Raw genomic sequence first — 27349 nt, forward strand, 5'->3', positions numbered from 1 at the left:
GCAGTAACCACAGTCTTGGAGGACCTTAGCCTCGCGTGCCTTTTAATGATGATGATAAAAGTTCTATTTATCACTAGTGATTCCTCAGATTAGTTTGTGGTGACGGTCGAGAGAGTAATCACCAAGATGAATTATCTGGGATAATTATCTGGTAAATTTTTCATTGCCTGGGTGTAATATTTATGGTTATTGGTAATTTTTTTTTTTTTGGTCGGCGGGGTTATTATTATCGTTGTTATTATTGTATTTTATTATTACCATCATTATCATCATCAACATCGCCAAGAAATGAGTAATGACATTATCATCTTACTGCGCAACACGTTTTCTTTTATGTATTAAACTTAGTTAATATAATTATAAAAATAAAAAATACAGAAAAGTATCGGTATATATATATATTATATATATATACACACACACGCATGCACAAATAACCCGCACATAGAAGAGAGGAGCTTACGACGACGTTTCGGTCCGACTTGGACCATTTACAAAGTCACACAGTGTGAATTTGTAAATGGTCCAAGTCGGACCGAAACGTCGTCGTAAGCTCCTCTCTTCTATGTGCAGGTTATTTGTGCATTGTTCCAGTCACGGTATTGTGCCTTTTTGTTATTTATATATATAATGTCGTGCCGAATAAGTAAAACTGGTCAATTAGCAAGAACTCATTTAAAATTAAGTCCTTTCCAAAATTTTCTCTTATACGTTTAAATATATATTTTTTCATTTATATTAATGTAAAAATTAATGACTTTGTACCAAAAGAGCCTTAGAAAACTTACCTAACCTTATTATAACAAATGCAACTTAATTTAGCCTAATCCAACTAGAAATCATATAAGTTTGCAATAATTTAATAGTAAACATAATGAAGTATTTTTTTTCGTTAGGTTCAGAATGATTTTTGCGAAATTATTGCATATATAAATTTTTGCTTGCCTTATTCAGCAAGAAGAGCGTTGCTATTTAAGCCAAAATCGCAAATTTTACATGTGTATGTAGGCCGACATATGTCGTCATACATGTATGCCGTCCCGAATAGGTAAAAATTGCGATTTTGGCTTAAATAGCAATGCTCTTCTTGCCGAATAAGGCACGCGAATATTTGTATATGTAATAATTCCGCAAAAATCATTCTGAACCTAACGAAAAAAAATTATTATGTTTGTTTATTATTAAATTATTGCAAACATATATATTTCTAGTTGGATTAGGCTAAATTAAGTTGCGTTTGTTATAATAAGGTAAGTTTTCTAAGGTTCTTTTGGTACAAAATTAGTAATTTTTTACATTAATATAAATGAAAAAAATATATCTTTAAAAGTATAAGAGAAAATTTTGGAAAGGACTAAATTTTAAATGAGTTCTTGCTAATTGACCAGTTTTACTTATTCGGCACATGTATATATAAAGTGAAGTGGCTATATGATAGACGAAAGTTAAGTATCTGGTAAACACTGAAGCATCAATAGACAAGAAACTGCTGGCAGAGCCACAACACTACAAATGGAAGAATCCGTCTCTGAAGGTGTGGTAGCCTTAAGAACGTGCACAATCTTACATATCTTACAAAGAGAGGAAAGTAGGCATTTTACATTTTCAGCATTGTTGATTTATTTGTTTCATTTACTAATTGTTTATAGGCAGAAGCAACAGAAGAGAAATTTCAGGCAGCTTATTCACATCTGATTTTCCCCCTTTGCAGCTTTGATTCAGTTACATCTTCATATGGCTAAGAGTGTGCAAAAATACTCGTGATAATTCCTGTTATCATTCTCTTGTAGAAAATTCAGGCGAGATGGTACCACGGGCAGTGCAAAACTCAATATGCATTAAGTTTGGGATGTGAGTTAGTAAAAAAATATAGAAACTATCAAACAACAGAGGTCCTTCGCAACCAAGATATATGATGGAAGGAGAGGAGAGGAGAGAATTTTACACTAAATATCGCGAACGATTCAACAAACAATAATCAATATCTTTGGTATTATGTTTACTGAAGCCAAATCTGAACATTTTTTAAAGTGTTTAAATATCAGGTTCGTACTTCATTACATCTAAAAGAATACTGAACTACACTAACTCATACAGCATCACAGGGTAAAGCTCAGTAGTATATATACTGGCTTCCTCATTCTTGTGTGTTAGTGTGATTTGTAAATGGTCCAAGTCGGACCAAAATTTCATAAGCTTCTCTCTCCTATGTGCAGGTTATTTGTTCACATAAATTATGTAATCAAATTCACTGTACAGGGTTCTTCTGAATGTGTACCGACAAAATAACCGATACCTATCCCCTTCCACACACAAGGATGGTCTAAGGTATGTGAAAACGATCGATTTACTGAAAGCTTAACACTAGATATTCCTAAGTGACAGTGTAAAAGAATTCCATGCATTTGTTATACAAGGTGAGCAATACAATATTTTGTAACCTCATTTGGGATGCGCATATTACCTGCCACATTCCAACGCCTCATTCATGCCATTATTAAAGGGTTGTAGGCATTTGATGACCGAGTATCTCTCAGGTCGTCAGTTAGTGTTTATCCCATTGTGACCTCTGGTTCTAATGATATTTTGTGTTTACTGTAAATTATTAAGTTGATTCGTGTTCAGCAAACCGATTTGCTGAAGGAAGAATAAATATGAATCACACAAGATATTTCTGAGTCTAGCTTCATTCCTTGTCAAGTGATATTTGTGACTGTTATTGATTATTGAACACCTCAATACTGCAGGCCTGTGAAAGAATTCCTTGAGTTTGTAAAACGAGGTAATGAAAATAGAAGGAAGAAAACTGGACCCAGAGTACAACGTAAGATACTACAATATGATGGCTTTCACAGGATATAGACGAACTACTTCAAAGGGAAGGACATGTTTCAAAATGCAAAGGTGGGGCTCAAGAGCCGAGACTCAACTCCAATACACACACAGGTGATTTATTTAGCAATACTGGATACATCACAATTAACCCGCACATAGGAGACACCGTATGACGATATTTCAGTCTGAGTTGGACCATTTACAAGTCACACTAACATGCGAAGGTGAGGGGGGCTTTATATATAGGAAAGGGAGGGATAGGTACAGGACAAAGAGTAAATGGTAGAGGTAATGGTCGAAGTCGGACCGAAACACCGTCATAAGCTTCTATGTGCAGGCTACTTCTGTGTTGTCCCAGTCACGGTATTGGGTGTTTTTATTTATAGATACAATAATTATGCACTGTTACCCTATTCAATATGACAATTTTATAGTAGGAACAAAAGCTAGCTATGTTTTTAATATTCCATTACACAGGATGGTCATGAACATAGTTTTGAAATTAGTCAGCCAGAGCTGGGAGACTTCAGTAGGCAACTCGTCCTCCGAACAATTAAGTCACTTCTTGACTTGCGGAATGTAATAACACGATTGTAAACATACCACGGAACAGGTGGGGTTTGAACCCATGCCAAGCGAGTCCTAAAACTCCAGGCAAGTGGCCGAGTGGTTTACTTACTGGCCTGGAGTTTTAGGATTCACTTGCCATGGGTTCAATCCCCACCTGTTCCATGGCTAGGTTAAAGCACTTCTTCACATGTGGTTCGCAGCACATTTCTTAGGTTAGATTTTGTCATATACCTATAAAAATGATAAATTATATATTACAAAGACAAAACTTTAAATATAAGATAAAAGGCGACAAAAAAGTCGGCGGAACTAACAGAAAACGGGCAGTACCTGCGCCGGGATAGAACGATACAGTAAGATTATTACTGTTGGAGGCACCTTCAACAGTAATTCACTCGAATGTTTTGTGCAACATTGAGATAATGTCTGTGGTTAAGAGGACAGGCTGAAGGACACTGGGGATATATTCAAGTATTCTATTAAGGTTTCAATAGCTACGGTAGCCATAGTAGTTCAGTTTCAGCAGAGCAGTGACACTTAATACAACACAATTAGATTTTTCTTTTTAATAAGCAATTAGACGAAAATGCTCTCTCTCTCTCTCTCTCTCTCTCTCTCTCTCACCTACCTAGTTTCGAGCAGAGAAGAGGCGGGGCCAGGAGCCGTGAATCGACCTGTGCAACCACGTATAGATGACTACATATAGGGGAGTATACACACACACACACACACACACACACACACACATACACACACACACACACACACACACACACACACACACACACACACACACTACGGTCCTTCCACCCCATAGTGAACACCTGACTTTAATCTAAAGAGTGACGTAGCAAGCACCCACCAGACTATCTTTCCAAGGAATGCCTTTCTAAGTAATACTTGAAATAAGCAAAGGCATTTATACATATCTTATAAGATTACAGGCAGGTGGGCCCTAATCAAGTGATAAATAAGGATTATTTTGGGTCATAGACCCGAAATAGTCGTGGCTGGTAGCTTGGTTAAGCTAATGTGACTCGTCCGGCCATATGGTTTAAGGGTGAATGTTGTGTGGCGATTGTATAAATGGGAGGACTTTTAGTTTTAGCAATATTGTGTTCGTGTTTTTAGTCTATTGGATGATAAGTAAAAGAAAAAAAGCGAACGTATTTCTACTCTTCTCTGTGATTATTTAACACAACAACTTTGGTGCGTGTGCGTATATGTTTGTATTTGTGAATTTGTGTTCGTTTATGTATGCTTGTACATATATGTGCCGATATATATTTATGCTGTGTGGGCGTATGTATTTTTTATCTGTGTATCAGTGCATGTGTATTTTAGTGTATGTATGCTTGTGTGCATATGTCTTTATGTATACATATGTTTACGTGTGTGTTGGAATTTCATTTATATATGTGCTTGATGAAGAAATTAAGACACATGTGCAACATCTGGGTATCTTTATTGTAGACGTTTCGCCATCCAGTGGCTTTATCAATACAAATCCTAGGACATAACTTTCAGAATCTCCACGACTATGGTGCTCTTCGCACCTACTCCTAGGTTGAGGGACTGATTACCTCATCTTCTGTACATAGTTATACTGTCTTTCAAGTTATGTCATAGAATTTGTATTGATAAAGCCACTGGATGGCGAAACGTCTACAATAAAGATACCCAGATGTTGCACTTATGTCTTAATTTCATCTTGTCGGTATTATATACCATTCTTACACATATATGTGCTTATGTATGCGTGTGTACTAGTTACTATTTATCAAAGGTACTTGTCGATAGATAATTAAGTTGTGTGTGTATGTGTGTGTGTGTGTGTGTGTGTGTATGTGTGTGTGTGTGTGTGTGTGTGTGTGTGTGTGTGTGTGTGTGTGTGTGTGTGTATTCACCTAAATTGGGTTGCTGGAGTTGAGTCTCAGCTCCTGGCCCCATGTGTGTGTACAATGCTACTGTTTCTTTGAAATTCCTTAATTATATATCATACTATATATATATCATACAATATTTGTGTAAATTCTTATTTCCTCGAATAACAAAAACGAGAGTTTTAATTGAAGCAAACAGTTCAGGTTGCCTCTGAGTGGCTAAATTTCCAAAAATGAGTTCTGACTGGCTAAAATGCATCAAAGATAGCTTTTGCTTAGCCCAAATACCACAAAGGTCACCTTTGAGACGCTCCTTATTATTGTTACATTTATGGGGTAGCGCTAAACCCGTAGGGACCGTAGAGCGCCTGTGGGAATGGAGACTATTCACGTCAGACCCAAGGAAAGGATAGGCAGGTCTAATTCCTTGGATCAAGAGCCCTTCACCGACGTCAAGGGTCTGAGATGCTCAAATACTTCCAAGATAACTTGTGTTTTAAATGGCAGGAAATGCAGTGACTGGGCCATCAACTACGGGTTAATTGGCTCAGATTAATCTTTCATAAATGGCTTTTGATTGGCTAAATTGCTCAAGGTCATCCCTGATTGGCCCATATGGAACACGTCCAGAGTAGCTAATATTCTACTAGTAAACTCTGATTGGTTATCCTGATGGTAGAGTTTGATTGCCTCCTGCGCACAGGTCTGTATATAGCTTGACAAACACATGTACAGCACCTGGGTGTCTTTACTGTGGAAACGTTTCGTCACACAGTAGCTTCATCAGTCCAATACAAAGAAGAATGGTGAAGATCAGAAGGAGTGAGCTAATCAGTCCCTAAAAGGGAATGTGGTCAGTGGCATAAAATCTGAACCCATAACCATTCCAGCCGTTTATTGAAGGCCAACCATCTAGAAATCTCAAGTCTTCACTAGACACCATTTCTAGAAAGAAGGGTTGACTTCGGCACAGACTGGTCGACCCAAGACTGACACAACTGGGACGGACTGTCGACTCGCTCAGTCAAAACAAGTATATTAACACTGACACAAATAGTGGATTGATTTACTGACCCAAAACCGTGACAGGTGGATTCAAACTGACCCAAACCGTAACAGGTGGATTCAAACTGACCCAAACCGTAACAGGTGGATTCAAACTGACCCAAATCGTAACAGGCGGGTTCAAACTGACCCAAACCGTAACAGGTGGATTCAAACTGACCCAAACCGTAACAGGTGGATTTAAACTGACCCAAAACCTAACAGGTGGATTCAAACTGACCCATAACGTAACAGGTGGATTCAAACTGACCCAAACCCTAACAGGTGGATTCAAACTGACCCAAAACCTAACAGGTGGATTCAAACTGACCCAAACAGTAACAGGTGGGTGTGGGAAGGGAGGGGAAGAGAGTACTCAGATTGGCCCCACCTGTTGAGCCATACCTGCCCAAACTGACAGGTTCCTGATTTCGCCTATCCTACGTCTCAGAGCCCCGAGTGCATAATTATGCAAACTTCTCAACCTGTATATAATTATGTACAGCATTCACTAATGATAAAGGTCGGCTGATTTATTGCTCAACGAGGAGAAATAATAATAATTGATCTAATTACCTATTCAAATTTAGCATCGTTTGTTGGAAGGGAGAGAACACGAATATCATACTTAAATACTTGTGTCTTGCTCAGTGTTATGATACAGTATGGTGAATAATAGTGATGCTGTATGGTGAATATTAGTGATACTGTATGGTGAATATTAGTGATACTATATGGTGAATATTAGTGATACTGTATGGTGAATATTAGTGATATTGTATGGAGAATATTAGTAATATTGTATGGTGAATATTAGTGATACTGTATGGTGAATATTAGTGATATTGTATGGTGAATATTAGTGATATTGTATGGTGAATATTAGTGATATTGTATGGTGAATACTAGTGGTACAGTATGATGAACGCTAGTGATACAGTATGATGAATACTAGTGATACAGTATGGTAAATACTAGTGATACAGTATGATGAATACTAGTGATACAGTATGATGAATACTAGTGATACAGTATGGTAAATACTAGTGATACAGTATGATGAACACTAGTGATACAGTATGATGAATACTAGTGATACAGTATGGTGAATACTAGTGATACAGTATGATGAATACTAGTGATACAGTATGAACACTAGTGATACAGTATGGTGAGTACTAGTGATACAGTATGATGAATACTAGTGATACAGTGTAATGAATACTAGTGATACAGTATGAACACTAGTGATACAGTATGATGAACACTAGTGATACAGTATGATGAACACTAGTGATACAGTATGGTGAATACTAGTGATACAGTATGATGAATACTAGTGTTACAGTATGATGAATACTAGTGTTACAGTATGATGAATACTAGTGATACAGTATGAACACTAGTGATACAGTATGATGAATACTAGTGTTACAGTATGATGAATACTAGTGATACAGTATGAACACTAGTGATACAGTATGATGAATACTAGTGTTACAGTATGATGAATACTAGTGTTACAGTATGATGAATACTAGTGATACAGTATGATGAATACTAGTGATACAGTATGAACACTAGTGATACAGTATGATGAATACTAGCGTTACAGTGCGAACACTAAGCCTTCTCCCTGAAAGCTGGCTGCCCTGGATCAACGTGTACCGCTAGCTACACGCCAAGGTATTGTCCAGTGTGGGTAGATTGGTATAGCACTGCGTACCTTGTTCTAAGGTTCGAGTCTCCTTCAGCCAGAGATCAGTGTTTATATATATGTTTATATATATGTTTATATATATATATATATATATATATATATATATATATATATATATATAAAGTTTTATGTAAATTCGTTTAAGTCTTTTAATTACTGTTTCTATACAAATTATTTATTTTTTATACATTTAAATGCCCAGTTGATTGTTATTGTTTGTAAATGTAACTTTTGGTCTCCCAAATTACAATCTTCATTTTTTTAATGTATCAGTTATCAGCTGCTTTATTTTAGGTTGTTTATAATTAAGTATAATTATGCGTTTTATAATTATTCATTTAACGTAGATTATTAGTATAATGAAATGTCAGTTTTCTACTTTAGTTTTTTTCATTTTTGTTCCTCGTGTTATTCTCGGTTACCTTCGCTTTTATTTTCTTCAGTTCTTATTATCTTCCTTCTCTATATCTCTTTCTCCCTTTTCTCCTTCACTTTTCTTCTACTTTTACTACTTCTATGACAACTATTACTTTTTTCTCCTCTTTCCTCTCCTCTATCCTTTTCTGCCTTTTTCATTCCCACTTTTCCTCGATTACTACTGCTACAAGTACTATCAATTTTTCCCCATTTCTCTTCTTCTTCCTTCATCCTCTGCCTTTCCCTTTCCTTGTATATCTCCTCCTCCTCACTTGAGTTTTCTATGTTTACACTCCAACCCACCAATTACTTCCAGAGAATATTAATACCCCCGTCAAGCCCTCAATGAAGCTTGCGTGTTCTTGAAGACACAAAAACACTGGACGCGTCAGTGTAGAAATCTCTCATAAATACAATATTGTGTTGTCAGCCTCTCCATAGTCTTGTATTGAGGATCACAATGTTTGAGGGCTAATTTCTGACTCACTTGCTGTCGCTCACCAGAGCACATGCAACCAAGTGCACGCAGGTGCACACGAGTGTGCACGCACATACACAGGTCTATGCACGGGAGTTTGTAGATATGCGCTGCATGTAGATGTATCACGAGCGTACACACATACATGTACTTGAGCGAGTAGACGAGCGTGTACGTATACACGTACACAAGTCCTCAAGTGGGGACATGTCAACCAAGCTGTGGTACCTATATTTGACTATGCTGCTAGCAACAATAGCCTGATTGATCAAACCAGCAACCAGGAGGCCCGTTCCATGACCTCCCTGGTAATCTCACTTCCATATTCAATTTCGCCAACATCAGTTTCACTGGAGGTGAAAATAAAATCCAATCTTGCTGGTCCGTCATTCCTTCTTCCTCACGTCGTCCCGTTAACCTGCTGCACTATAATGTTTTGCATTGTAAATTCTAACTGATTCCTGTACATCTTTGATTTGCTAATGACTGCACATAACTTTTTCACCACCAGACAAGAATATTTTAGTCCCTAAAATACGGATTAAATTCTCAGCCTATATACACAGTGATATACATCTCTGTGTATCACATCTTCCTGAGAGGAATAACTCGTTGTATAATATATTTGGAATGTATATAGTTTAAAGAATGAATAATGAGTATATATCATACAAAAAGGTGTGATGGCAGCGTCTTTGTATAATACATACTCATTATACATTCCTCTGTGTATATATTCATTACACATTATAGACAAAGATATTATTCACATTCTAGCCTGCTTGTGCGTCCTACTTTTCTTGCCTGTATCTCTACGGTTAAAATCTTCTAATAAATTCAGTTCTTGATAAATTAGACACATGTGCAACTCTTGGGTATCTTTATCCTCAATAAAGATACCCAAGAGTTGCACATGTGTCTAATTTATCAACATGTCGGTTCTCTGAACCATTCATCTACAAATTCAGTTCTTGCTGTGTTTGCTGCCTCTCTGCAGCTGTCTTCATTGATATTTAATGTTGCCTCGTTGTTTACGTTATATTCTTCCCTGGACCTTATGTTTTTTGGTGGAGGGTTGTAAATGACTATCATCTCTCGGACCAAGAACCGTTCATAGTAACGGTACAGATTATATCATCTGTGAAATAACCACAGACTGGAGGCTAGGTAAGATTCGTCAGGATGCCGGACAACTGTATCCTGACGCGGGTCTTAATCATATGACCTGCCACTGCAGCTTTTGGTCTTCTGACTGAGGCCTTCCACTGGCTTACCGGTCCACCCCTTTATACACACACAATATATATATATATATATATATATATATATATATATATATATATATATGTGTGTGTGTGTGTGTGTGTGTGTGTGTGTGTGTGTGTGTGTGTGTGTGTGTGTGTGTGTGTGTGTGTGTGTGTGTGTTTTCGCGCGCGCGAACGCGCACATGAAAATCCTGTCTTCGATTAAATAAACAAAAATTCACTTCTCAAAAATATCAAAAAATAAATAAACTTATCACAAAATCCTCAAAAAAAAAAAATCCTCATGAAATTTGTGAATTATTACTAACGAATACATGAGCGCAGACGATTTTAATCGTCGGTAATTGTAATCTCCAACAGTTTTAATCGCTGGTAAAAATGCAAGTCGACCGGGACGTCAATAAAATTATAATACATCAAGAAGGATGGAAAAAGAGTGAGCGCTACACGCTGTAATATATTGCTTCTTTAATGTCTGGTCTCACCTCTCTACATTATACGACTCTTAGTAAATATAACTGAGGTGTTTATAGGACTCTTAGTAAATAAATCAGTTTCAATGGTAAAAATTAATGTTAAAAGCTTGCCGAGGTTGAACTTAAAAAAATTAAATGTCGTTTAATTCAGTATGCACTTAAAATTCAGTATTCCTATAAATCATAGGTAAAAAAAAGTGCTTTACCCTTACAAAAAATTTAAACTTTTCAAGAAATTTCAGCGACATTATATGCCTACAAAGACATTCTTGTATTAATGTTGGTAGAATTACCAAAGCCGGCTTGATAAAGCTCCTGGAGAGCGAAACGTTGCCACAATAAAATGTCACATTAGTTGCACTTGTGTCCTTTTACCTAACAAAGGTAATCCTCACCTCATTCTGATCCTCACAGATTTTTAAGCTTGTACATGAGACAATCTCCACCAATCAGAACTTCGACAAGAGTGAGTCTTCTGTACAGGAGCCGCATCTATTCCCTTCTTCCACAAACTTTAGCATAAATGACCTCATCTTAATCACCGAGTTAGATTGATACAGACTGTACAGACGAAATGTCTCAAATGAAACGTATACAGAAGTTTCATATATGCCTTGTTCATCCAGTGACGAATAAGACTTTCCTGTTAGTCCCTGATGGGAACTAACAGGAGAGACAAAGGAAGAACAATAAATCACTCAAGTTTCTCCCCACGAGTGTAGCCTCAAGACCCGACACCAGAGAACAGACTACAGTTGTAACCCACTTGGGTCAATGACCAGCTGTTGTTATTTGTCTAAGAAAAAATCTAGACACGGGTCAAGTGGTGCGATCACTATGGCGTATATCAGTGGTATTCAATACCGAGAAGATAAGTTAGACACATGTGCAACCTCTGGATATCTTTATTTGTAGATTTCGACATCCAGTGGCTTTATCAATACAAGGGCAAGACTACGGTGTTCAACTAAGCTGAGGAACTGACCCCTCATCTTCCACTATTTGCTGTATGTATTTCTATTATATAAATAAGTTTATTTAGACACAGGTACACAGTGTAAATTTCCTAGGATAATCCATAGACAAAGTGACTTATATCCACTGGGGTCCTTGATTTCCATAGGTATCCGTGTATTATACTGATAAAACCACGGTGTGGCGAAATGTCTACAAGTAAAGATACTCAGATGTTAGGATAAGATTTTGTTTGGATTTTTAATCCAGGAGGGTTAGCCACCCAGAATAACCAAAGGAAGTTAGTGAGTCATCGAAGACTATTTCCAGTGTGGTCCTTCAATCTTGTTCCCCAGGATGCGTCCCACACCAGTCTACTAATACCCATGTACCTACTTCCTAGATGGACGAGTCAACAAGTGTGAGGAAACACGCCCAATTTTTCCACCTTTGCTTGGGATCGAACCAAAGATACTCAGCGTGTGAGGCGAGTGTTGCCTACCAGGCCACGGGGACATGTATAATTCACCAGCACTATACTGTCATGGCCCTATGACGTGCCACGGCAGCAGCGACCTCTGGCTTTTCCTTCCTAGACTCCTGTGGTCTGAGTGTGACCTGCTGTATGAACCAGAGTATAAGCGAGGCTGGTCAGGGCATGAGCTGTATGTCCCTTGTTAGCGTACGGGCGACAATGATTTTTCGGGCCACCGGTGATAAGGGCGAGAGTATGCAGGGCGAGTCATGTAAAATCTGGGACATGGTGTATTTACACGTGTTTATGTACATAGAAGCCATCAGCTGGGCGACAGCAGAGTTACAGCTGTTGCTCTCTCCTCCTCCTTCCCTAATTCTCCACTCTCCTACCATAATACACCCCTCACACGCCCACATCCACACGTACACTTAATGGCCACTTTATTAGGTACACCCTTCTAGTACTGGATAGGACCCTCTCACCGCTCCTTGGCCTCAGAACAGCCTGAATTCTTTGCGACATGGATTCAACAAGGTGCTGGAAACATTAGATATTCTGGTCAGAAGTTGTTGCAAATCTGTCAGCTGCACACTCATGCTGCGAATCTCCCGTTCCACCACATCCCAGAGGCTTACACCAAATTCTGACACTACCTTTTGCATGTTGCAAAAGTCCAGGCGGCGTTTTTTCAAATCTTCAGCTGTCCAGTTTTGGCGAGGCTGTGCTCGCTAAAACTTTATTTTCCCTTTTTTAACTGACAGTAGTGGAACCCGGTGTGGTCTACTGCTTCTACTGTCACCTTTCTCTCAGCTTGAATCATTCTGATCATTCTCTGACCTCTCTCATTATCAAGGAGTCTTCGCCCACAGAACTGCCGCTCACTGGATGTGTGTTTTTCACACCTCTGTAAACTCTGGAGACTGATGTTCTTGAAAATCCTGAAACACTCAGACCACCCTGTCTGGCACCAATAATCATTCCACAGTCGAAGTCATTTCTTTCCTGTTTTGATATTCGGTTTGAACATCGACTGAACTTCTTGACCATGACTACATGGTTATAGGCACTGAGGTGCCTCCACGCGAATGGCTGATTAGATATTTGCATTAACGAACAGGTGTACATTCACCCCCTCACTCACACCCATTTACCCCCACATAGACGCCTACACCCACACACTTCTCCACACCTATTCCCACATTTACATAACCAGGCACACACCCACAAATCAAAACATGTAGCCACACACACACACACACACACACACACACACACACACACACACACACACACACACACACACACACACACATTTGATGTAGGTGAAATAGAATATTAGAGGCCTCTAGGCACTAACGACCATACTACATTGAATTTTCAATTCCCTCTGGACGTAAACACTGGAGGAGGACAAACCGGAGAAAACACATTTCAGAAGAGCTAACTCTGAAGGAATAACAGAATTCCTAAATGCAGTGCAATAGGAAAGGAAAACCAATGAACGAGATGGAGAGCCCATATTTGAAAGTTCCTGGGAGGTGGAGGAGTAATTCTTGCCAGGAAGAGGAAATAGAAAGAGCAAGAGCTCGGAGTTGAACCAAAAATGCCAAGAGGAAAAAATGAATGTTCAAGATTACTGAAAAAACATAGAATACGATCGAAAAAATTAAAAGAGAAAAGTAAAGATAATGAGAAAAAACAAGTATGTAAGAGTGTAAAGAGAAGCTGAAAGAGAATTTGAAAATGACGTAGAAGCAAAAGCCAAGTCTGATTTGAACCCTTCTCACAGTCACATCAGAAAAAAGACAGTATTAGAGCAAGAAATAATGCTGAAGAAGGAAGGAGAAGAGCTGACAAGAATAGGCAATGAAGACTGAGGAGTTTAACAAATGATTGACAGAGGTGTTCCGAGTGGAAACAGGATCAGTACGAGAGAAATGGGACACCAAAACTTACCAGACACTATACATAGAACAGGGGAGAGGTAAATACACTTTTGAGTAAGCTGGATACATCAAAGTTGAACTCTATAAGAGGAAGCAGAAGCACTCAAACACCAGCTAAAACCTTCAACGAGTAAATGGATGCGGAACAGTTGCCAGAGATCTGGAAGACAGTGAAAGTAGCCCTCATATTAAAAAAGGAGATAGACAAGAAGTGTTAAACTACCGACCAGTATCTGAAGGATAGTGGTGGAGTACTTGAATAGCAGTTTCTTAAACTATATCCTGTACAGCTTCAGAGATGGCAAATCATATATCACAAACCTGCTGGAGTTTTGTGACAAAGCAACAAAAGTGAGAAAGGAAGGAGGGATAGTATTTAGTATTGTACCTCACATGGAAATGGAATCAAAGCTTGAGGAACTGGTAGGATTTGTAGGGAATGATCTGCAAGTGTATCAGAAAATGTATATTGTGGGAAGGAGGCAGTGCCTGTCTTGGGTGTCAGAATTCATAAATGTAACAAGTGGGTTTCTGTAAGGATCGGTAATAAAACCAGTACTGTTTCTGCTTTGTGTGAATTATGTAACAGACGTGGTAGAGTTAGACGAATACCTACTTGCAAATATAAAATTAATTAGGACGGAAATGGGCTACAAATTGACCTGGACAAATTAACATTTGTTAGACACGTGGCAACTGGAATTCAATCCCAATAAACGCAAAGATGTGAAAAGTGGGGAATAGGTAAGACCGGAAACGAAGAATAGACTTGGGACACATATGGCTGCAAGTCTCACATCAACAGGGATGGGGGACATAGACCTGCTCCGCATGGGTCAGTAGGCCTGTTGCAGTATTCCTTCTTTCTTATGTTCTTAACTAAACCTCTGCAGCCATTGCTCGTTTGGCAGATCTAAGAGGCCTACAGCACTCTTTAAAAAGAGTCATTCACAAATAATATAATACATATGACAGGCTGATCTTTGAGTATGCAGCACCAGCATTGAACCCATACCTGATACAGTATCTGAAAATACAGGAGAAAATTCAAAGATGTGCAACGAGACCAGTCGCAGAGGTAAGAGGAATGAGGTCTAAGGAGAGGCTAAAGGAAGTGAACCTGACGTTAGAAGATAAAAGAAGCTGGTGAGATAAGACAATGACGTACAAAATACAAAGAGACCGACTTGATAAGATGGCAAGGAATACACTGACCAAGAGAATAAAAAATACACAAGGTCACAGTTACAGCCAATAACTCAGAGGAATCTCGGGAGTGTCAGGAAGTATTTTTTCAGCCTGAAGAGTTTATGAGAATATATACTACACAAACATTGCATCATTGACAGAAGAAATACTGAGAACGGGAATAACAGGAAACAAGAGTAAAGAAGGAAAGTAATACAGCAAACAGCACTAGGAGAGTAAAACACACACACACACACACACACAAACACACACACACACACACACACACATTTTTACTGAACAACATGTGGTAAGTGGGGTGAGAGGTGAGAGAGAAATGGAAGGGAGGCTCGTAGGGAATGATGGGAAGAGTTGAGCAAGTGAAAGAGGGAGGAATAACGGGATTGAGTGATAGAATTGAGAGAGTACAGGATAAAGGGAGGGGGGAAGGGAGAGGGATCGAGGGAGATGAGGGAGGGGTAACGGGAAGAAGAGAGGGAGGGAAGGTAAGGAGACAGGAAGGGGAGAAAGGTAAGGGAGGAAAAGAGGTTTGGAAAGGAAAAAATGAGGCAAGAAGTACTGGAAGGAAAGATGGTGATAGACAAATGCAGGACGTACCGAAAGGATGTAGGTGAGAAAGGAGAGGTAGAAGGGTGGGAGGAGATGAAGCAAGGTGAGGAAGAGAGGGAGATAAGCTGTGAGTGCGGGAGAGACGGAGATTAAAACCCGGAGAACATACGTATATATATATATATATATATATATATATATATATATATATATATATATATATATATATATATATATATATATATATATATATATATATATGTCGTGCCGAATATGTAAAACTGGTCAATTAGCAAGAACTCATATAAAATTAAGTCCTTTCTGAAATTTTCTCTTATACGTTTAAAGATATATTTTTTTCATTAATGTTGATGTAAAAATTTATAATTTTGCACCAAAAGAATCTTAGAAAACTTACCTAACCTTATTATAGCAAAAACAATTTATTTTAGCCTAACCCAACTAAATATATTTTAAATTTGTTTACAATAATTTAATACTACACAAACACAGTGAAATATACTTTTTTCGATAGGTTCAGAATGATTTTGGCGAAATTATTGCATACACAAATTTTCGCTTGTCCTACATGGCAAGATGAGCGTTGCTATTTAAGCCAAGATGGCAAGTTCTGCCTATTGGGCACGACATTATATATATATATATATATATATATATATATATATATATATATATATATATATATATATATATATAGAATGATGTAACGAGAGAAAAAAGTAAAGAGTAGAGGCGAAAGAAAGAGGAAGAAGAGTTGAGGAAGGAGAAAAAGGAGTGAAAAAGGAAAGTGGAACAGAATGAGTTGAAGGAAGGGTAGGATATATAGGAAGGAAAAAGAGAGGTAACAAAAGTTGTGGCAGACAGAGAATTCACGTTCTTACAAGTAGACACAGTGCGTGATGTAAGGGGATGGTGGTGATGGTGTGCGTGATGTAAGGGGATGGTGGTGATGGTGTGCGTGATGTAAGGGAATGGTGGTGATGGTGTGCGTGATGTAAGGGGATGGTGGTGATGGTGTGCGTGATGTAAGGGGATGGTGGTGATGGTGTGCGTGATGTAAGGGGATGGTGGTGATGGTGTGCGTGATGTAAGGGGATGGTGGTGATGGTGTGCGTGATGTAAGGGGATGGTGGTGATGGTGTGCGTGATGTAAGGGGATGGTGGTGATGGTGTGCGTGATGTAAGGGAATGGTGGTGATGGTGTGCGTGATGTAAGGGGATGGTGGTGATGGTGTGCGTGATGTAAGGGGATGGTGGTGATGGTGTGCGTGATGTAAGGGGATGGTGGTGATGGTGTGCGTGATGTAAGGGGATGGTGGTGATGGTGTGCGTGATGTAAGGGGATGGTGGTGGTGATGTGCTTGTTGCAAGATGGTGATGGTGTGCTTGTTGCAAGGAGATGGTGGTGATGGTGTGCTTGTTGTAAGGGGATGGTGATGGTGTGCGTGATGTAAGGGGATGGTGGTGGTGTGCGTGATGTAAGGGGATGGTGGTGATGGTGTGCGTGATGTAAGGGGATGGTGGTGATGGTGTGCGTGATGTAAGGGGATGGTGGTGATGGTGTGCGTGATGTAAGGGGATGGTGGTGATGGTGTGCGTGATGTAAGGGGATGGTGGTGATGGTGTGCGTGATGTAAGGGGATGGTGGTGATGGCGTGCGTGATGTAAGGGGATGGTGGTGGTGATGTGCTTGTTGCAAGATGGTGATGGTGTGCTTGTTGCAAGGAGATGGTGGTGATGGTGTGCTTGTTGTAAGGGGATGGTGATGGTGTGCGTGATGTAAGGGGATGGTGGTGGTGTGCGTGATGTAAGGGGATGGTGGTGATGGTGTGCTTGTTGGAAGGAGATGGTGGTGATGGTGTGCTTGTTGGAAGGAGATGGTGGTGATGGTGTGCGTGTTGTAAGGGGATGGTGGTGATGGTGTGCTTGTTGCAAGGAGATGATGGTGATGGTGTGCTTGTTGCAAGGGGATGGTGGTGATATTGTGTTTGTTGTAAGAGGATGGTGGTGATGGTGTGCTTGTTATAAGGGGATGGTGGTGATGGTGTGCTTGTTATAAGGGGATGGTGGTGGTGATGTGCTTGTTGCAAGATGGTGGGGGTGTGCTTGTTGCAAGGGGATGGTGGTGATTGTGTGCTTGTTGCAAGGGGATGGTGGTGATTGTGTGCTTGTTGCAAGGGGATGGTGGTGATGGTGTGCTTGTTGCAAGGAGATGGTGGTGATGGTGTGCTTGTTGTAAGGGGATGGTGATTGTGTGCCTGGTGTGTGGTGTTGGTGTGCGTGATGTAAGGGGATGGTGGTGATGGTGTGCGTGATGTAAGGGGATGGTGGTGATGGTGTGCGTGATGTAAGGGGATGGTGGTGATGGTGTGCGTGATGTAAGGGGATGGTGGTGATGGTGTGCGTGATGTAAGGGGATGGTGGTGATGGTGTGCGTGATGTAAGGGGATGGGGGTGGTGTGCTTGTTGTAAGGGGATGGTGGTGATGGTGTGCTTGTTGGAAGGAGATGGTGGTGATGGTGTGCGTGTTGTAAGGGGATGGTGGTGATGGTGTGCTTGTTGCAAGGAGATGATGGTGATGGTGTGCTTGTTGCAAGGGGATGGTGGTGATGGTGTGTTTGTTGTAAGAGGATGGTGGTGATGGTGTGCTTGTTATAAGGGGATGGTGGTGATGGTGTGCGTAATGTAAGGGGATGGGGGTGATGGTGTGCGTGATGTAAGGGGATGGGGGTGATGGTGTGCGTGATGTAAGGGGATGGGGGTGATGGTGTGCCTGTTGTAAGGGGATGGGGGTGATGGTGTGCTTGTTGCAAGGGGATGGGGGTGATGGTGTGCTTGTTGCAAGGGGATGGTGGTGATTGTGTGCTTGTTGCAAGGGGATGGTGATTGTGTGCTTGTTGCAAGGGGATGGTGGTGATGGTGTGCTTGCTGCAAGGGGATGGTGGTGGTGTGCTTGTTGCAAGGGGATGGTGGTGATGGTGTGCTTGTTGCAAGGGAATGGTGGTGATGGTGTGCTTGTTGTAAGGGGATGGTGGTGATGGTGTGCTTGTTGTAAGGGAATGGTGGTGATGGTGTGCTTGTTGCAAGGGGATGGTGGTGGTGTGCTTGTTGCAAGGGGATGGTGGTGATGGTGTGCTTGTTGCAAGGGGATGGTGGTGATGACGTCCTTGTTGCAAGGGGATGGTGGCGTACTTAAGTTAAAAAAAATGGAGGGGCTGTTGATATAGTGAACTGTTGATCTTGTGTCTGATCTTGAAAAAGCTTTTGTTCACTGATTATCTGGCGTAATGTAGTGTAGAATGTAAATAATGACCTCAGCGAGTTTATATAAAAATCATCACTTCTGAGTATCAACAACACCGAGGGTCGCAGAATGATCATTATCATGTTTATCACGTATGTTTATTAAAGGTTTCTGGTAATGAGTGAAAGGTGAGATGAGAGAGAGAGAGAGAGAGAGAGAGAGAGAGAGAGAGAGAGAGAGAGAGATTGTTCATCACAACACTTATATTTACTGTATTCTCAGTGCTTGGGAATTGAACGTAACAGAGAAACCCTTTCTGTCTGATGGAACACAACAGGGAAACCCATCCTGTGTGACGGACCATAACAGGGGAACCCATACTGTGTGACGGACCACAACAGGAAAATTTAGCTAGCTTTCATTCTGCAGTGTAATTATCACATAGAATCAGACAGCAGCATACCTCTGATGCATCCTTGCTTACTGCTGAAAGAAAGCCAAGTTACAAACACACAGGAGGCTGCCAAGTTACAAACACACAGGAGGCTGCCAAGTTAAAAACACACAGGAGGCTGCCAAGTTACAAACACACAGGAGGCTGCCAAGTTACAAACACACAGGAGGCTGCCAAGTTACACACAGGAGGCTGCCAAGGTACAAACACACAGGAGGCTCCCGGGTTACACACAAGGGGCTTCCAAGTTACAAACATACAGGAGGCTTCCAAGTTACACACAGGAGGCTTCGAAGTTACACACAGGAGGCTTCCAAGTTACAAACACACAGGAGGCTTCCAAGTTATATACGTCTTAAGTTAAAATCATCACCACTTACACGTTCCGCAGATGAATTTGGCTGAATGATCATTCTAATGTCAGCATACCGTCAAGAAATGACATATGATACTAAAATCGTACCATAAGCGGCATATGGTACTAAAATCATACCACAAGTGGCATACGGTATTCCTATATCATACCATAAATGGCATGTGGTACTTAACCATTCTTCCCTGCCGACAGTCTGATCAGTGAAACTGTTGCTGCAGCAATTTCACTGAACGACCACAACCCGTCTGATCAGGTTGCATATTGTGTTCCATTTATTATATTCTTCTGGATTATTGTGTAAAGCATTCGACTTGCAACGGAAGAAGCCCCGGGTTCGATTCCTATGCGAGGTGCAGCCTATGGTTATACTGCTAGGTTCGCCTAGCAGTGTAAAGCTGATGTCATAATAAGTCACATCCAGTGTCGTGATAAGTCACCTCTAGTGTCGTGATAAGTCACCTCTAGTGTCATGATAAGTAACCTCTTCTGTCGTGAGAGTCGACTCTACTGTCCTGATAGTCATCTCTATTGCCGTCGTGGGGACTAAGAATGGCCAGGTATTGATGTGCCGCTCAAAGCACTCCCTTGATAAACTTTTGCTCTAACCCAGTAATTTCAAAAGCGCCTCAAGCACTAGAAGCATCACATATCCAAACTTTTTTTTATTCCTTCCTAGATGGTGAGGAAAAGACTTACGTTCCAGAATAACTTTTTTTTTTTTTAGGTAAGATCTTTTCGAACTCTGCGTTGATCTCTGTCAAGTTTTGAAGAGTAGTGTTCCTGCCGGCACTACTTGCCACACACGCACGGAGCACCCACTTTTCTATAACTGCTTAAATATATCATGCCCCCTTGTATCCCCTTTCCATTTTGTCCAGTGCCTGGACGTCTGTTATAAAGAAGTGATTGTATATATTGCCAAGATAGGCGGAGCGCAATATATATCGGTGGATCAAACGACAGGCAGAACTTTTTACAAAACCTTCTTTTAATTGGAATTCAATATCATTAGCTACCTAACTCGGCGCTGGGTAAATATTTAACATCAATACGATTGATCTTGTCGGAGCCTTTGTCCACCAAAGCATTCCAGATACGTCAAAAAGTGGGCAGTGAGAGCCTAATTTATGAGTTGTCCATTGCTGCTGCTGCTGCCTCGCTCTCTAGTGTCATTCAACTAGTCTACCTGCCGCTCGTTGTGCACATCTGCTGTGTACACCTGGTTGTGTACACCTGGTCGTTTGTATCTAGTCTTATACATCTGATTGTATACAGATGTTCGTGCACACTTAGTTGTGTACATCTAGTGTACATCTGGTCGTGAACACCGGGCCGAATACTTGGTTGTGTTTATTTGATCGTCTTTATCTATGGTTGCAGGGAGTCGAGCTTCAGCTCCTGGCCCTGCCTCTTAATTTGCCACTTGCTGGATTTACTCTCAGCCTCGTAGCCCTTGTCATACCTGTTGTTAAAACGAAGTATGAACCCTGCCTCCTCCACTTCGTCCAGGCCATTGCTCTTCCCAACTGTCCTGAGACTGAAGAAATACTTCCTAACATCCCTATGATTCTTCTGTACCTTTATCTTTCAAGTATGGCCTCGTGGACCCGTTTCCCGTCTCTGGAGCAGTATATCCTTATATACCTCTTATATTCAGTATGTCTCCCCTGGTTTCTCTATCCTCTAACGTCGTTAAAAAATAATTGGCATGTAACCTGTTCACCACCAGTCAAGAATACTAATAAAAAGGTTCAGAGTAAACTCTTAGTGTATATACACGGAGATGTATACCTCTCTGTGTATATTGCTCACAAAGATATACACCTCTCGATATATTTCTCATTTTATATTATTTGTTATTTTTACAAAACTTAATTTCATTATATAATAATAATATTATTACTGAGACAGTGTTAAGAAGTTACTCATAATTCTCTGAAGTTAAAAAAATATATAAATGATTTGATATTTATTAAATGATCGCATCTTTCTAAGGGTAATCACAACGGTTGTACTGAGTGCACCTTGAGACGAACATCTTGTAGTTCAGCAAGACAGTTTCGACCAAGTGTGAGACGACGTGTATGTCATTGTGATATACTAGGGCACGACAAGCTCTGAGAGTAAATGTATCTTTTATATTTACCTCATCGTCTACGCCACTTCATTATTACTACGACCAACGGACGTCCTAAGATAAACACCCTTGTCAGGATTCTCTCCTGATGGATACTAAGCCCTTTGAATTTTTACCACCTATTCGGGTCGTCTCAGTGATTAAGAGCCGTGTCAGGAAACATTTGTCCTGTTTCCTGACGAAGAAAATAACAACCCTTTTAATTCTTTTATCCCTCTTTCCCCCCCTTCTTTTTTCCACCTCTTCATTTCCCCCTTCTTTCTTCCTCTACCTTCTCCTCCTCCAGGGTCTTGTGTCTTCTTGCCTCCCTTCCCCACGTCTCCAGGCCTTGAGCAGTCTTGTTGTGAGAGATAATAATCCTTTACAAAACCTGGGCGAACATTATATGGGTGGACGGGTGGGTGTGAACAGACGGGTGGGTATGTGTGAAGTTGGTAGGTGCAGACGGGTGGGAGAATAAGAGAGCGGGTGAACGGGCAGGTTGGTGGACGGGTGAACGCACGCGGGTGGGATCGTAGCTGCAAATTACCTAGCTGAATTTGCAGGTTGTAAAATATAGAATCAGCTGGACTTTGCTTCAACGGATTGAATTTTGGGGAACTTTAATTTAGAGTAGATATAGTTGAAAAAACAAATTTATCAACAGATTAACAGATGACTAAATTATTATTAAAATCATGTGGGAGCGTTAACCCGTAAGGGTTATACAGAACCTGTTAGGGGGAGGGGAGGTATTCAAGCTCAATTCAGGGAAATGGAGCACAGATCCAATTTCCTAGATCAAGAACCCCTCACCGGCGTCAAGGAACCTCCCTCGAGGGGACTATAGCGAACTATCTCCACTGATGCATTTTGTTATATAATTAACTTTACACACATTAATGAAAATAATTTGCTGCAAATAAGATCTGTTTGGCGGACAACGTGGAGAAACTCACGTTGTGTATATATATCAACACTTCACTCAATAGACTAGCGCCATCTCTTGACACTTGTAGACAAAGAATTACCTTCATTCTGCTGTAGTAGTGTATAAATCTATATATATATCATAGTCTCGCTAAATTATAATACCCCCCCCCCAAAAAAAAAAAAAAAAATTATTCTGGTACAAAACTTTCGAAATTTTATTGATTCCTCTTCACCAATCCGAAAACGCACACAATTACTAATAAAATAGTGACCCTATTTAAAATCTACAATAATAAAAACTACTGATAGTCTTCAGAATTTATCAAAATGAATGGAGAGTTTAGTATACAGATGTTGTATGACCCCTGTGGGTTTAGCGCTCAGTTTTAATTGTAATAATAACTGCATACACGAGACATTTCATGGTAATTTTTTTCTTTAAAGGTCATTTCCTATTTTTTTTTATATATAGGCCTAAACCCGTGTGGGTAATTAAGAGCGAGGTATGATAGTCTCGATCCTCCGTGTCAGAAACTCAACACTAAGAGACAGGTTTCTCTTCGTAATAAGTTAATTCGTGGAACAAAACGGAAGAAAATACCTGACAGGTGTTAAGTTTCCACGTATCAGCGTCCAGGTAAATAACGATGAAAGGTGAAAAAACCAACGCTGCCTTCATTAGTAAACGAGCATTATCTCACTCACTATAAAATGTATATCAACAAGTTTACTGAGGTGGAGAAGTATGATGACACTAACTCAAGCACGTTCACTACTGAGACTCGTCAGTAAAACAAAGGTGGTGGTGCTCGAAACTTGACTCATTATACAACTTGTTCACAATCTGGAGTTAATCTTTATACTATGTTTCGGTCCGTCCTAGACCGCTATCAAGCACGACTTAATAAAGGTCCAAGAGCGAAACATTATCCATCATCTCTAAATGGTAAGTTGTGAATTGTTGCAGTCACCGTATTGTGATTTTGTTCTGCCTGATTCGCTTTCGTGCGGCTCTGAATAAACTGTTCCAGTGTTCTATATGATGAACACTGAAACCCACTCCAGTTCCCTGGATATATACACTATCAACATGAGTATACACACCCAGTGATTCACATCTTTCGTTGGATATACAGAATTTTCTTTAATCTCTACTTTAGAGTGGTGTAAAGGTGACTTGTAGCCTTAATGACCCTCGTGTAGTCAATAGGCTTCATATCTAATCAACGCAACGACCAACCAACCACATCCAGCACCTCGGATAATGCATCGGGCGAGTTCCCTATACGGAGCAGAGTAATCTCTTGCGTTAATACGCATTCAGCACCTAGAGTATTGCGTCAGCCGAGCACCCAAATGACTGCTAATATCAAGTGAATTCATGAGAATAAAACTTATGCATGAAACCCCTGATGAGTTTGGTCTCAGATTAAGTGAATGATGAGACTCTTTTATTTCGATTTTTTCTTTCTAATAATTGCTATTAGCGAACACGGGGAATGATTGTGGCAATTATTCCATATATCACCTGGGCAAGCTTTTTATAGTCGGTAATGACAGAAATTGTGCGCGCATAAATTCCTTACACAAAAATCCTCAGCCGTTTTCTTTCGTGGTTGTTTTGATCGAAAAAAAAAATAGAGAAGAAATGCCAGGCTGGAGACGCACTTTTTTTTTTAATTTTCTTGAATGGCCGTACTTTAACGAAGACCAGACTAACTTGAGCTGATGTTAAAACAAGAAGTTGTTTTGAGGGGCGATGTTTTCATTGGTATTTTAATCTTTGGGATATCTCTTTCTCTCTCTCTCTCTCTCTCTCTCTCTCTCTCTCTCTCTCTCTCTCTCTCTCTCTCTCTCTCTCTCTCTCTCTCTCTCTCTATCTATCTATATCTGTCTATATCTCTCGCTGTATGTGAATGTGCATGTGTGTTTTAATTACATTTGTCAAAGGTATTTCTAGATAGACACATAACCAGTAATGTGTAGAGCGTGTAAGGTGTGTGTGTGTGTGTGTGTGTGTGTGTGTGTGTGTGTGTGTGTGTGTGTGTGCGCGCGCGAGTGCCCCTGACGCCCAGGATAACACAGACACATACATGCCCAAGACCCCACAACAATGGCTCGTGTTTGTGGTGCGCTATGCTGATATTTTCACGAGGCTAAGACACACCAGACCCAAAATAACATCCTAGTTTTGAGTTCATTGTATAAAAAAGAAAAAGAGTTGAAAGCAAAACTCCATTCTTCAGTATTTGCAGAAGTGAGATAACCTCGTATCACTGAAATATAACAATCCTATTTTGTAAGACGTTTTTGTGGAGTAGGTCTTTACTATCCTGGCCTATACCCGGAGGGAATTCCGGGGGTCAACGCCTCCGCGGCCCGGTCCATGACCAGGGCTGCTAATGGTTCAGGGACTGATTAAACGGGCCGTTACTGCTGGCCGCACGCAATCCAACATACAAATCGCTGCCCGGCTGGTCAAGAACTGACTTTAGGAACCTATCCAATCACCTCGTGAAGACAGCGAAGGGTCTATTGGTAATCCCCTTTAAATATGATGGGAGGCTGTTGAACGGTCTTGGCGCCCCTAGGATTTTCCAGGAGTAAATTAAGATGCATCTTTCTCGCCTGCGTTCCAAGGAGTACAGGTCAAGGGAATTAAAAAGTTCCCAGTAATTAAGGAGCATCACTGAAGATTCTCTGTATATCCGTCAGATATGCAGTTTCACCTGTCGTAAAAGGGGCTTTCAGTGTACAGCAGTATTCTAGCCTCGAGACCAGGTGATTTAAAAAGGGTCATGGGCTTAGCATCCCCTGTTTCGAGGGTTCTCATTATCCATCCTATCTTTGTCATCGCAGTTGTAATAATGACTCTGTTGTGATCTTTGAAGATGAAATTTTCTGACATTATTTTTCTTAAGTCCTTCACATTACTTCTCGCTTTATTTTGTGGCTATAATTTGTTTTATACTCCGTTCTAGCTTTAATTTTCTCAAGTTTTTCATATCGGAGTAAGTGAAATTTGTCCTTATTGAACATCATACATATTGTTTTATGCTGCACGTTGGAAGACTTCATTTATATCCACTTGGAGATTTACAGTGTCCTCAGTAGATGACACACTCGTGCAGTTTCTAGTATCGCCTACAGAGGAAGGTACGGTGCTATGGTTCACAACTCTCTATCAGATACGAATGAGGAAAAGGAGGGGAGTGAGTACTGTACCTTGTTGAACAGAACTTATCACTCTGGCCTCTGACTTAACTATAATTACTGTTTGCATTCTGTCTCTAGAAAGTTCAAGATCCATCTCCCCACTTTTCCATTTATTCCTTTTTGCACCCATTTTGTGGGCTATTACTCCATGATCGCACTTGTCCAAGTCTGTGTATACTGCATTCTGACTCACGAAATCGTAATGACACGATTGCAAACAAACCATACCCCGGCCGGGATTGAACCCGCGGTCAGAGAGTCTCAAAACTCCAGCCCGTCGCGTTAGCCACTAGACCAGCTAGCCACAATAAGATCCGTCCAACTAGGTATATTTCTACACCATAGGAAGGTTAGCACAGGCACCACTGTGACCACAAATGCAAGTTTTTACAGACGAATCTCCAGCTAGCGTGGCCGTGACGAACTCTAGCTCAAGTCCCTTCACTGCCGTCAACATGACTCACGAAATCGTAATGACACGATTGCAAACAAACCATACCCCGGCCGGGATTGAACCCGCGGTCAGAGAGTCTCAAAACTCCAGCCCGTCGCGTTAGCCACTAGACTTGCATTTGTGGTCACAGTGGTGCCTGTGCTAACCTTCCTATGGTGTAGAAATATACCTAGTTGGACGAATCTTATTGTGGCTAGCTGGTCTAGTGGCTAACGCGACGGGCAGGAGTTTTGAGACTCTCTGACCGCGGGTTCAATCCCGGCCGGGGTATGGTTTGGTTTTTTTACTGCATTCTGTTTGTCCTCCAGTGTATCCAAAACCATGTCTCGTGTTGAGTAAACTTCTTCGCCTCACCAGATCTCCCCATCCCTTGCCTAACATCTCTCACTTTGTCGGTCTGACATGTATACCGTAAAATGAATGTCTCTCATTGTATATATGCTGAAAGTTTACTCCAACTCGTCCTCCCAGCATTTAAGTAGATTTCTCATCAATTATGACATATCACAACGGAAACAATATAAATATAAGATAAAGGCGTTACAAAGATCTGTGGTGAGAACAGGAAACTTGCTGCCACTGAGCGCACTCTTCAGCAATATACTAGTGAACAGATGAATTGAAGCCTTGATGACTCTCGTGTAGCCGATAGGCTCCAGGTTCCATTAACCAACTATGTCGACTGTTGTGGATTGCATCCTACGGGGAAAA

The 27349-nt window shown here is 40.5% G+C and overlaps 1 long non-coding RNA gene across 1 annotated transcript in view; it reads right to left on the reverse strand.

The window, feature by feature from the left end:
• Window positions 1–23727, reverse strand: part of LOC138855124 (uncharacterized) — a 468769-nt gene extending 445042 nt beyond the window's left edge. The window contains exon 1 of the long non-coding RNA XR_011394282.1: window positions 23570–23727. This is a non-coding gene — a long non-coding RNA (uncharacterized lncRNA). The remainder of the gene's footprint in view (window positions 1–23569) is intronic.
• Between the last annotated feature and the right edge of the window lie 3622 nt (window positions 23728–27349).

The sequence above is a fragment of the Cherax quadricarinatus genome, chromosome 82 (genome assembly GCF_038502225.1).
Source record: "Cherax quadricarinatus isolate ZL_2023a chromosome 82, ASM3850222v1, whole genome shotgun sequence".
Taxonomy (NCBI): domain Eukaryota; kingdom Metazoa; phylum Arthropoda; class Malacostraca; order Decapoda; family Parastacidae; genus Cherax; species Cherax quadricarinatus.